This window comes from Podarcis cretensis (genome assembly GCF_951804945.1).
Source record: "Podarcis cretensis genome assembly, chromosome: 3".
Taxonomy (NCBI): domain Eukaryota; kingdom Metazoa; phylum Chordata; class Lepidosauria; order Squamata; family Lacertidae; genus Podarcis; species Podarcis cretensis.
The window spans coordinates 99,139,735-99,152,473 of record NC_137172.1 but is presented as its reverse complement, the minus strand read 5'-3'; the positions used below and the strand labels follow the sequence as shown (position 1 = coordinate 99,152,473).

The 12,739-nt window shown below is 45.5% G+C and overlaps 1 protein-coding gene across 1 annotated transcript in view; it reads right to left on the bottom strand.

Moving 5' to 3' along the window:
* The window catches only part of MYT1L (myelin transcription factor 1 like), a 289,214-nt gene extending 284,503 nt beyond the window's left edge, over nt 1–4,711 (bottom strand). The window contains exon 1 of the mRNA XM_079969677.1: nt 4,622–4,711. The gene's annotated coding sequence lies outside the window, so the exon portion shown is untranslated. The remainder of the gene's footprint in view (nt 1–4,621) is intronic.
* Nucleotides 4,712–12,739: the final 8,028 nt, after the last annotated feature.

Below are 12,739 nucleotides of genomic sequence, written 5' to 3'. Positions count from 1 at the left end.
CATTGAGTTCTGAGTAAGCATAGTTAGGATGGCACTGTGTAGTATACAGGAACCCATGCAGACGAACATCTTACCACAGATTCCCACCGGCTGTGTAAGAGAAGTCGCCTTACCACTTGGTACGTTGGTGCAGAAGAAAGTTCACCCGAGGTTCTTTGGTCATCTGCATAGGCTCAAGTGCTAACGCGGATTAGACACCCTTCTTGATGAGCATGCAGTGCGAGGGGATGGGGAAATCCATCCTTTACCCACTGTGACTCTATGATACGATGGTTATAGGGAGCTAAGGAAAAGGATACTGAGTATGTATACACTGTGCTGTTTTTAAGTGTGGATGCATTTACAGTACTCCTGAGAGAAGTGTTGGCGAAAAAGCAAGCAGCCCCCACTCTAGGGCGAATGCACTTACAATTGGGTGGTAAGGGGCACCTAAAAAATAATGAAATTTGGTGCACCGCCGGGGAAACATCGCAAAGCTCCCACGCCCTGACTTCAATTGAAAGTCAAGGTAGGGACCCCAAACGACTGCAGCAGAACTGTGGCAAGTTCGAACAATAGCAAGTGCGGCAAATCGCTGCACTCGCCAGACTTGGGCTGAATGTTGGTGGGGTGGCGTGGGGCTTGGGCTTCCTTTCCCCAAAGGTATCTCTGCAGCAGACCGCTCTTTCCACTGGGTAAAGCTGTCATCCACGAAGCACCTATAATGAGAATGCAACGCCTTCTCTTTGATGCACACGGGAGCAGGATAACGCAGTTTGTCTTATTCAGCCCCTACACTTGAAAACATAACGTTTCATTTATTTTGACTGGCTGGAGCGGGAGAGGGGCCGGACCTGGAGGAACACGAGACAACGCCAGAAGTACAACAGACAAGGTTCACCACTGCTAGGCTGGAACTGTAGATCTTTGTGGGAATGCAGAGCTGTGAACAGCCTTCATTTAAACAGCAAATTGTAGGTGTCACTATGAATGCCTCTGTCCTATATATTCTCTCTTCCCCTAGCTTCCTCCTCTTACTTTCTCCCCACCCTGAAAACAATACACACGGGCACACGCACAAGTCCAATACTGAAATCCCATGCACACGTAGTAGCAACTCCCATTGCATACACCGGGAGTTACTTCCCGTGTAAACATGCAGAATATGTTGCTGGAGAGAGTAGCAAATAAAACTGGCCTCAAATAAAACGTTCACACTGTGCAACCAGGAGCCCTAATTATTGAAAGTACATTATTGCATGCTTAATAGATCAGTACTAAACACATTTTCTTAGAAGCATGCATAGGATTGCATCTTTAACAGAGTTGCCTAAGAATGAGGAGCGGGGCATATATGCATATCTAATTGTCTCTGCCACAAGTCCCTTGAATTCAGAGAAAACTCTGAACACAATGGAGTCTAATGATGGCTTGGAATTTTCAGCATAGTGGCACGTTTCCTGAAGAATAGGGAGGATATTCAAAACAGGATGGAAAAGTTGCTGCACATGCGCAGTAACCGCATCTCATGATAACAATGTAGCTTCAAATAATAAAGTCAAACAGCAGACAGCTTCGTTGATCATGCGCGGATGCTATGCAAAGCATCGTGCTTCAAACAATGTTCTTTTAGACTTAGTTCAGGATGCTGACGGAGTGTTAGCTCCACACAATGAAGGAGGGGGGGCAGAGACTTCTCAGAAAAGACAATCTCTATGATTATTTAGTACTACAGCTGAGACGTTCAGTTAAGCAAACGCTCTCGGAAGAAATAAATGTGCGTGAGTGAGTGAGAGATAGGGGGGCGTATAACGTCTGAATATGGGTGGGAGTCCATTGCAAGCGCGGTGGAGTAATTGTGAAGAGTTTAAAGTGATGCTGGACATGCTATTGTTCGTAGGTTTGTGGGGAACACTAGTCATATTTGTTCCAAACGGGCTCATTTGAAGGCAAGCAACGCTGTTGAAGGAAAAAAACCTGCAATGTCAATAATGTCCTAGTCTTAAAACTGTATGTATGAAACAATGAGTGAGCGAGTGAGAGAGAGAAATTCCTATATCTTTCCCACCCCAACGTTTAGCAGGCTAAGTAAAATGCATGCATGAATAAGGACAAAAGTGGATATATCTTGTGTGTTTTTTCCTCTTCAAGAATATGCATAGTGCCTATGATGGCTGTGGAGTATAAACATTCCCCTTTCTTTAACCTGCTCTTTGTAGTAGAGTCGCTGAACTGAGAGAAGTGAGTTATTTTCCTATTTGCCAGTGAACTAATAGGAAGTCAAGACTCAAAAGTAATTGCTATCAGCAACGGACAGCTCCTGGTGCTGAAAAGAGAAGCCGCTTTCATAATACAGTTCACTCAAACAACCTTCGGAAAAATCACAGCAAAACTGAATGAGGTGGCAAGTTCTTGGGCTGAATAGCACTGTCTGCAGAACAATGGCAGCCAACTCCAAATCCCACCATAATCACATTAATGAGATTAATCAGTGAATTAGCAGCAGTCAAATGTCAGGGTGGCAAGGAGGAATCCAACCAAGCTTGGTAATTAACTTTTGTGGGGGCAGGGAAAGGGAATCAAGTGCATTATCTCTTTTTGGTGGTTGAAAAAAGGCATGTTATCACCCCCCCACCTCACAACAAGCCATTGGAACTTCCTGAAACTTAAAGGGTGGTGGTATTAAACTCTGAATGGTTCAAATTGTTATGAAGCAAGCTATTAATTTCCCCCCAATATTCTCTAGCTGGCAGCAACTGAGGAAACTAGCAATTTTATATCTCCTCAGTCTGTTGAGAGTTGGTTGTGATTGAGCATATTGGTGTGAACAAGGCTGTGTAATTCAACTTTCACCAGAAAATCCAATTAGTGCTGGAACTATGTTTGATACAGAACTATAGTGGAGTTAGATATCTACATCTCTTTATATACATACATATATATAATTTTTAAAGTAATGCTTAAACCAAACAGTTTGCATGGCAAGAGACAGCAATGCAGAGAAGTACTATTTAAAATAGCAGGTCAGGTGACCTGTCAACCAAGTTGTTTTAAAAACTCTAAGCTTCTATGTATATATGAACTAAGCAAGTTATACTTCCTTAATAGGGTTAGTTCAAAAATTCCAATTTCCCATTGAAATTGATCTGAGGACTAGTGAAATTTCTTTTCCATTTTAAATTCAGCCTACCAGGAATAGTTCAGTCTTTCAAAAGTTATTCTTCATTGATACATTTTGGAATTAAAGTTATGTACAGGGGGAGAATCTTTCATTGGCTGCACTTTTAGTTATTTAGCAGAAGTAGACATTCTATATTCTTCAGTGAAGAAATACTGTCCTCAATGCTTTGTCAGATATTTACTTTTACTATGACTTTAAAAACATCTATAATTACATTGTATGCAGTAAACCACTTTTTAATATATATAAAAGTCTTTGATTTGCAATATTTACAGCTGACTTCCAGGACTGTATCACATGAAATAAAATGCAAGTAAATTTGTTCTTTGGTGTTTAATCTTTTTCATAGCAAGTATAAATTCAGCAAGAGAGTCAGCTTAGTATTTATAACTGTTCCTCTATAAAGGGAAGTAAATTTGCTGTGCCAAACTATTACAATATTTATCACACACACCAAGTTTGCATATCTGAAAATTTCAGTGCAGTATTCTCAACTCTGTGCCATCTTTAAATTGAAGGTTGTAGAATATAAAAATGGAATTTAATAAGAGTTAATTCTCACATGTTGTGACAAGTTAAATATATCATAACTCAGCTCTAGAACTGAAACCTATGTATACATTTATTTTAACTTGTTGCATAACATATATACATTGCCCGTCTTTTGTCATGGTGATTTTAAAAATACAGGTGTTGAGAATGAAGGCACAAGTTGGAGTCCACTTACTCCAGAGCAGCCCATTAAAGTCAACAAAACTGCTCCACAATAAGTTGTGGAATGCCAACTTAGTGTCATCGTTCAAATGTATCTAGATCTCCTATTAATGACTGGTTATATTCAAGTGATGAATGGGTGTCTATGAAGTTTCTGCCTCGATTGTTTTCTTAGCAAAGCAAGTACTGTTCAGCATGCAGCAACTTTATATATAAACAGCATGCTTCCTGCATGCACGATAATGGCTGCATACATTCGCGACAGATTTCACCCTGAGATTACTTCCTATTCCAGAGTCCCATGCAGTTTCGACAGCACGGCAAATATGCTGTGAAGAATTTGGAGGGAGAGGAAGGGGGAAAGGGGGGTGGGGGGGTGGGCAAGCAAACAATGGAATCTGTAGGTATTAAAACTACCCAACAACTGAAGCAAAATAATATGCAGTCAGCTCAGACAACCAACCCCCAGATGAACACAATCCACAACCTTCATTCACCGTCAGATAAGCTACAACATATGAAATCTCGACACGGTTAAGGGAAAGAGGGTGGGGGTGGGGACACACACATATGCCTTAGCTCGCTGCAACTTTAAACGGACGAGAAGTAGTTTAAAAAAAAAAAAAAGCTTGAAGCATACCGCGGAGACCCCCGGAAAGATTCCGTTTTTCCCCCTCTTCACTGAATACTGAAAAAAAAATATCCCACGTTCCATAGATTTAAAAAAATAAAATAAAACACACCCACCAACGCTCAGTGTTGAAAACGGCGGGTGGGGGTGGGGGCTGCGAGAAGACTGCGAGGGGGAGAAAATAGCCCCTCGCTCTCTCCCCTCTTTCTCTTTAGTGTGCAGGAGCTATGGGGGGAAAATGTCGCCCTGGCAGAGATGACAAATTCAGAAGGAAAGGCTAGCAGGCCTAAGGGATCTGTTTTACTTCCACATACATCCCCTAATGCACGCACTCCCACTCATTCTCTAGATATGGTTTCCCTCCTCCCGGTTCCCCCTTTCCTCTCTTCCTCCTCCTCCTCCTCCTCCACTTCTCCCTCCCTCCCCTCCTCTCTTTCTTTCCACCAGCTCCAAATCCCCGGCATATGACCTTCTGTTAAATAGATAAAAAAAAATTGCTTATCAGTCATGCAAATGAGGCTGAATTCATTTTCCACAACAGATGGCCTCATAGATAATGATGATGGAAGAGAGAAAATTGAATGTCTCTCACAAGGTGGTCATGGCAACCGAGAAGGGAATAATATCAATAATAAGCCTCGCTGCATAATAAGGTTGTCAATCCCACAAATCAAAGTCTCCGGCTAAATCAGGTAGCCCACCCCACGACTAGCTATCAGGTAGGAAGAAAAGGAAGAAAGGAAAGGATCGGAGTAAACACAGACAGCAAAAGCCGGGGAGGTTGTGGGTGGGGGGGGGGCGTGCGATGGGCATTGCCACCGAGTGCAGAGACAAGGCGATGGTCCAGAGGTCTCCCTCTCATTCTGTCGCTAATTGTGCTTTATTTAATTATTTGGGGAGCTGTGGGGCTTTTCCTTCGCGAATTCCGCCCCGTTCTCCCTCCTTTAAAAACAGAAAGGGGGCGCGCGGAGGGAAAGGGAGAAGAACCACCCAACCCAGAAAGGCTGGTATATTTTGAGCTGGATCTGCTGCGGGCTGGTGCCAGATTTCGGTGCCTTCTCTGTGCTGTCGAGTGGCGCATTGATGCAACAGCGGCTCGCCTCAGGCTTCCACCTTGGCTCCCAGGGGGCCATCCTGCGAAATGAATCAGCAGCCATCCTGATTACAATGAGAATGGCAAGGCACATGTCTGGGCGGAACTGGAGAGCCGAGCTGGGCTGCTGCTGCTGCTGCTGTTAGTCTGGCAAGCAAGCAGGCTCAATATAGCTTTTGCTAATAATGGCTTCCTGCGCTCTCTCGCTCTCTCTCCTCCCACCCCACCCAGCACGTTTCCCCCCACCCCTTCCACCATCGCCAGCCCTCTTTTTCCCCCACATAATGGTTCTGATTTCCCTTCCTTCCCTCCGTCTCTCCCTCCTCTCGCCCCTTAATTGTATATTGTTTGCAGCCACAGTCTGTCAGGCTGACAAGCGCTTATTGTGAAACTGCAAGCTTTCTTTCCGGGGTTTTCCTCCTTTAAAAAAAAGCGCTAGGGTGGTAAGGGGCATCTTAGCTGGCAGCTAGAACTTATTGCCAGCCCTGAGCTACGACAAACAGCTCAAGGAAGGGGGGAGGGGAGAGAGAAACTAGCCCGATTAATTTCTTATCCGTCTGTCCTTATACTCCGCGGGTGGGGAAATGTGCGCATGTGGGAGTGACACGATGTGTTTAATGTTGGCGATTATGCCCTACCAAACCATCCCCACTGCTAATTGAAAAAGCAAGTCGTTTCTGCTCCATTCGCGGTGTGTGTGTCCGCAATAAGCAGTTGGGATGGAGGAAAAGCTTAGGGATGTCCTGAAACGCAGTTGCCTCATTGGATGAGAAGAGGGCGGCCAGTCGCGTTGGGGAGGGGAGGTGGGAGAAGAGAGCGAGAAAGCTTCTACACTTTCAAACATGATGTCGTCCCCCAAAGCCATTTTTATTTTATTTTAGTTTGGGCTGGGCGAAACGTGTTGCTTAACGAAGATCCTCCTTCGCTCATATATGCTCATATTTTCGATGGAGGAAGGAGGCAAATGAAAGCAAGCTTTGGCTGCTCAGATTCCGGCTGTGCCAGCCTATTCCCTCCCCAGCGTACTGCAAGCCAATGCTTTTGGTTAGCTTGCCGTAGGTCTTCGAGATGGTCCTGCGCATTCTGCGCCTGCGCCCTGTCCATCTTCGCTCTCCCCTTCTCTGTAGAAGTGGCATGTGCGCATATATACAGTGGTACTTCGGTTTAAGAACAGTCCGGTTTAAGAACGATTTGGTTAACAAATCTATATCTATATCATCTATATCTATATATATAAACGGATAGCTACAGTCTATGTTGAAATGTCTGCATGCACCTAAAAATGGGTCTCTATACAGTATATGAAAAAAGAGAGAAAGCAAAAAGTGCTGGGATAGCTTAATGGCTAGACTTAATCTCAGGCTCATGGGTTCGATCCCAACGTTGAGCGACAGATTCCTGCATTGAAGGGGGTTGGACTAGATGATCCTGGAGGCGCAAACAGCCTCGTTTTCTCATGCAACCTATTAGCACCGTCCCATACACGCAGACATGGCTCCTCTTCTACCATCTTTCCCCATTTCTGCCTTCCATCCCTGCTCGTCCCCTCCAACGGTGCACTCCCGGTTCGGCTGCTGCTGGCTGCAGCTGCGGCGTGAATCAGAAATCAATAGCTCTCCTCTAATGGAGGATCCGATCAGCAAAGCAGCCGCAGTTGGCCGTGCACAAAAAGCGCGCGCCCACATATACCACACACACACACACGGAAAATATTGAGGGTTTAATGACGTCTGCGCAACTTGTACAGCTGATTGGGCACCGCATCGGATGTTCTGTGGAGCAAAGAATAGGAATCGCTTACAGTCTACTTCCACATATATAAAATATGGGAAAAAAGGTCGCTCGTATTTTCCTGTCTCCGGGAGACCAAGGTCTGATTTCCCCTCGCCGTCAGGTGACAGTCGGTCACGAGCAAAGACCAGACCAGGGAGCTGGGGGGGGGGATGCGCGTGTCGTCACCGCGCCAGGGAAGCGTCTCCCCCTTCCCCGCACCCCGCCACCGCCTCCAAGATGAGGATCAGGTGAACGGTCGTGACACAGAGAGATCCGCATTGCACGGGGGTTTTTCCACACCGTGCCTTGCTCAAGACTCCCCAAACGACAGCCAGATTTTTTATTTTTTTTATTTTGCGCGCGCGCGCGTGTTTTTCTAACCATGAACATCAGGTTCTCCTGAGATCTCTGTATTTCCCTCTCTGGCAGGGATGCCAACTTGAATAAAATATTGGGGGGGGGGGGTAAGCCCCGCCCCACATAATCGATCACCTGACATGGCCCACGCACACTATTTGAATGGCAACTTGGGCGGGGGCTCCCTCTCAAATATTTTATTTGGGGGGGGGGGCGATGGGACCTCGGACCCTAGGCTCCTATGCTGTCTGATACCCTACCCGGGCGCCATTGCTTGGTTCTGCTGTTACATTTTTAACCCAACCTCCCATTCCCATCGGCTTCTGCAGCCCAGCTGCGGCTGAAATTCCAGCCGTGGGCGTTCCAGAAACTGGTGGCTGGTTGTTGTCGGAAGGGTGTGTGTGTGTGTGTGTGCGTGTGCGTGTGTGTGTGTGTGTGTGTGTGTGTGTGTGTGTTGGGGCAGTCCGCACCCCCGCCAGCAAATTTGGACTTAGGGCTGCCAACTTAAACAAAATATGGGGGGGGGGCATCATCAATCACAAGGCGTGACATACACACCCCATGTGAATGGCAATGTCCATCAACTTTTTTGGGAGGACCTCAGATATTTTATTGGGGGGCATAGCTGTCCCCCTAAACCGAGTAAACAAAAATACGTCGTAGATAACTCGGTTCTGCCCCCCCCCTATCATAAGGTCTGCCCCCTCCCCATAAAGAAATCCTGGCTATGCCCATGGGCTCCAGGATGCCCTGCGTGGACACGCAGCGTAGCCCCGCGCCCCGCTTCTTTCCGGAGCCCGGAGTCCCCTCGGTTCCAACGGGGCTCGCCCTCCCAAGTCCGCGCGGGAATGGCGGGCAGGAGGCGCACCACAGCCACCGCAGCAGTACTGCGGCACAGACCCCTCGCCTCTTCCTCCGCCACCGCCACCTCCTCCTCCTCCTACAGCCCTGTCAATGTATCACAACTCCGGTATATTGACAGCAACCGCCCTCCTCTCCGTCTGGCTCCAGTGAAGCATTTCCAGGCGCCCCTCCCTCCCTCCCCCCGCAGCCAGTTGCGAGCCTTCTTGCAGGGACGAGGAGAGCGCGCCAGTCCCCAGATCAGGGCTGGAGAGGAGCAGAGATCCCGGGGAAATGAATGAATCATGAGGCCATATTGCGACGACACAAGTCGCAGCCTGGGCTGGCATTTTCTTTTTCTTTTTTAATGCTTCTCTCTTTCTCAGACGGGGGGGGGGGGGACCAGAGAGAGAGAGAGGGAGAGAGAAAATAACAAGGATGGGAAATGGCAGGCGGAAACCTGGGAGACCGCAGGATGTCTCAGGACAAACACGAGAGGATGCGCAGCTCCTCCTTTACCCAGTTAGCACTTAGACCACCACAGCGCTGCTTCCCCTTCCTCCTCCACCCGCCTCACCAAATCTTTCTCTCTCTCTCTCTCTGAATTTTCTCTTTAAATTATTTATTCCAGCTTCTTTCTCCGTTGCCAAGTATGAGCTTCTGTCTCCCTGAAGAGATACTGCCCGGCTTTCCTTCCTGCCCTCTACCTACTTAGCTTCCCAACCTTTCTCTTTTTCCCTCGCCTCCTCTCCCTCCGCGCGGCGGACAGGAAGGTGGTTTATTTCTTCTTTTATTTTTATTTTTTGGCTCGGCAGCCATTTTGAATCTCCGCCCGACTGAAAGGAAGGCAAAGCCCAGAGTCTTTCCCAGATGCTCGTTTTATTATCGCGCCATGCAAGCGCCGTTGTCGTTCATCTGTTGGGAAGGGTCCGGATTTATTTATTCATTTATTTATTTTTAAAGATTCAATGTAGCAGTTCTTTTTGGGGGAACTCCAGCATTTCTCCAAGGAAAATAGGGACGTCCCCATTCCATAATGATACATGTTACTGTTTATACCTCACACATCTTACTGGGTTGCCCCAGCTACTCTGGGCAGCTTCTAACATGTATATAAAAACATAATAAAACATTAAACATGTCAAAAGAAAAAAATTCCCTATACAGGATTGCCTTCTGGCGGCTCCCAGTGGAATAACTCCACACCTTCCAACATTTCTCCAGTGAAAATAGGAACATCCTAAGGAAATGTGGGACATTCTGGGATCAAATCAGAAACCGGAACAGCTTCTCTGAATCAGAAATGTCCCTGGGAAATAGGGTCACTTGGAGGGTCTGAAAATATTTAGTAACTGGTCCCGTCCCCCGTCCTCCCCGCAGACTGGCCTCACCCGTGTAGGAAGTAGATGGTGTAGCAACATCAGTCTTGAACTGATTTATCTGTCATTCTGCTTCCCCAGTGGAACCATAGCAAACAGATGTAGTCTGTAGAAATGGACTAAATGGGAAGATTGGTCACAGTTTCCTACATCCTTTGAAAACATGTACAGAGGAGGAAAATAAATCTTGCCTACTGTTTCTGGACAAAGGGCCTTCCACTTTACAGAGTTGATTCATATAACAATTTTTACTTGCATTGGGGAGATGGTGGAATGGTCTTCTGAAACTTAAACACAACACCCCAGAAAATAGTTATTTTCTTGTTTTGTCAGTGTATGAAAGCCCATTACACACACCATTTGAATAGCAAAGGGGCTGTAGGATAATAATAATAATAATAATAATAATAATAATAATAATAATAATAATAATTTATACCCTGCCCATCTGGCTGAGTTTCCCCAGCCACTCTGGGCGACTCCCAATCAAGTGTTAAAAACAATACAGCATTAAATATTAAAAACTTCCCTAAACAGGGCTGCCTTTAGATGTCTTTTAAAAATAAGATAGCTGCTTATTTCCTTGACATCTGATGGGAGGGTGTTCCACAGGGCGGGCGCCACTACCGAGAAGGCCCTCTGTGTGGTTCCCTGTAACCTCGCTTCTTGCAATGAGGGAACCACCAGAAAGCCCTCGGCGCTGGATCTCAGTGTCTGGGTTGAATGATAGGATAACACAGGAGTGGCTGCGGAACCATTTTGGCACCTCGCCCTAAAAAAAGTCCAACAACTTTGGCTCCTCTGCTCTGCTAAGCTTCAAATTTCTCATGGACCTTTGGTGGGAGGTGAGTGCCGCACCCCATAGTTGCCTTTGACTGGACTTAACCACCCAGGGGCCCTTTACCTTTACCTTAATGATTTTGAAAACACACCAGACTTCTGGATTGTGTATTAGATTGTAATAAGAGCAGGTGGATAATGGTCCTAGGAAATCTAAGAATTTCCCTAGAGAGGAAATTCTAGGGACTCTGCCCTGTTTTAGCCTCCCCACCAGCTTACATTACGTGAACATCTGTGCTAGTAGTGCGTCCCATAGTGATGGCCCACGTGACATTTTGCTGGCATACTGCGGTATCCCTCTAATCCTACAGGGACAAATCAGCTGATGTAACTGATGTTCTCTTAAAGTTTGAACTACGTTAAGATGCTGCAGAATGCTGCAGTGAGACTCCTCATGGGGTCCTCGCCGTGGGATCACATTCATCCGATGCTATACCAGCTGCACTGGCTCCTGCTAGAGTACAGGATCAGGTTTAAGGTGCTGGCCTAGGACCCTCGTACCTACGGGACCGCCTCTCCTGGTATGCCCCACGGAGGACCTTAAGGTCTGCAAATAGTAACACTCTGAAGATCCCAGGCCCCAGGGAGACTAGACTGGCCTTGACCAGAGCCAGGGCCTTTTCGGCCGTGGCCCTGGCCTGGTGGAATGCTCTCACAAGAGACCAGGGCCCTGCGGGATTTGACATCTTTCCGTAGGGCCTACAAGATGGAGCTGTTCCACCAGGCCTTTGGTTGGGGTTCAGTCTGATTCTTTTCTTTCTGTATAAGAACAAGCATTATAGAGGCCTCCTAGCCCGTTTGTAGGTCCTTTATAAGACCAGTGGTAACATTTGGCCCTGGAGAATATTAACCACTCTCAATTTTACCCATGGACTGCCATCTGTCCAGATTTTAATTTGCTCTGAACTAATTTTAAGATGTATTTTAATTAATTGATTGTCTGTTTTTATGTTCTTATGTTCTTTGTGTGCTGTGTTAGTTTTATGATGTTAGCTGTCCTGAGCCCAACTCCGGCCGGGGAGGGCAGGGTACAAATAAAATTTTTATTATTATTATTAAATGGCAAAACAAATTTATAAATTCTTTTTTTAAAAAAAATTAATTAAATTTTCCATTTTAACAATCCAATCAGATCACATTACGTATTCCAAATTATACAAATACATAACATATAGTCCAAATATTCTGCCAAATTATAAATTCTTGTTGGGGCTTCCCATGCTTCAAGTTCAGTGGGGCTCTAATCATCTTATGTTTCTACTGCCTTGAGTTTCCAATAGTTCCTTCTTTAAATCTTCCTGTTGTTATCCTTCCTTCTTTTGTGGCCTCTGAGTTGAAATAAACAATAATGTGCTTCTGTGTGAAATTTGTATGACTCTGCTTTTTTTTTTGCAGCTGGTAAGTCTATTGTTTGCAGAATGTCCTCACACGCTGGTGTTTATGCCGAATCAATCCAAAAGTCCTTCTCTGGTGGCAGACGCCATCTTCTCTCAGTTCTGATGAAATAAAATCTAGGCATTTGCTCATTAATTTTCTCAGACAGAGCTAGCAGAAATGACCGGCAGAATCCGAGACCTGGGAGAAGAAGCAGTGGAGGAGGATTGGAAGAAATTTAAGGACTATCTTCAAAAACACTGTAAATTATATGAGTGTTAAGAAGGATGAGAGATTTGAAAATAACAGGGCACCATAAAGTTAGCTGAAAAGATTATGAGAATGAGTGAATTTCATGAGAAAGACAAATTTTGAACGAGTATCATGTTAAAACTAGGTATTTAAGATTTTGATAAAAATATTCAAAGTTAGGGATAAAATATTGGAATTGTGTACAATAAGAATGAAAATAAGGTGATAAATAAGGTGATAAAGTTTTATTAACTTGGAATGTAGGAGCGAGAGACGTGAGGAAGTCCAAAAAGAAAAAATGAAGAAAAGATGGTTATTACAAGATG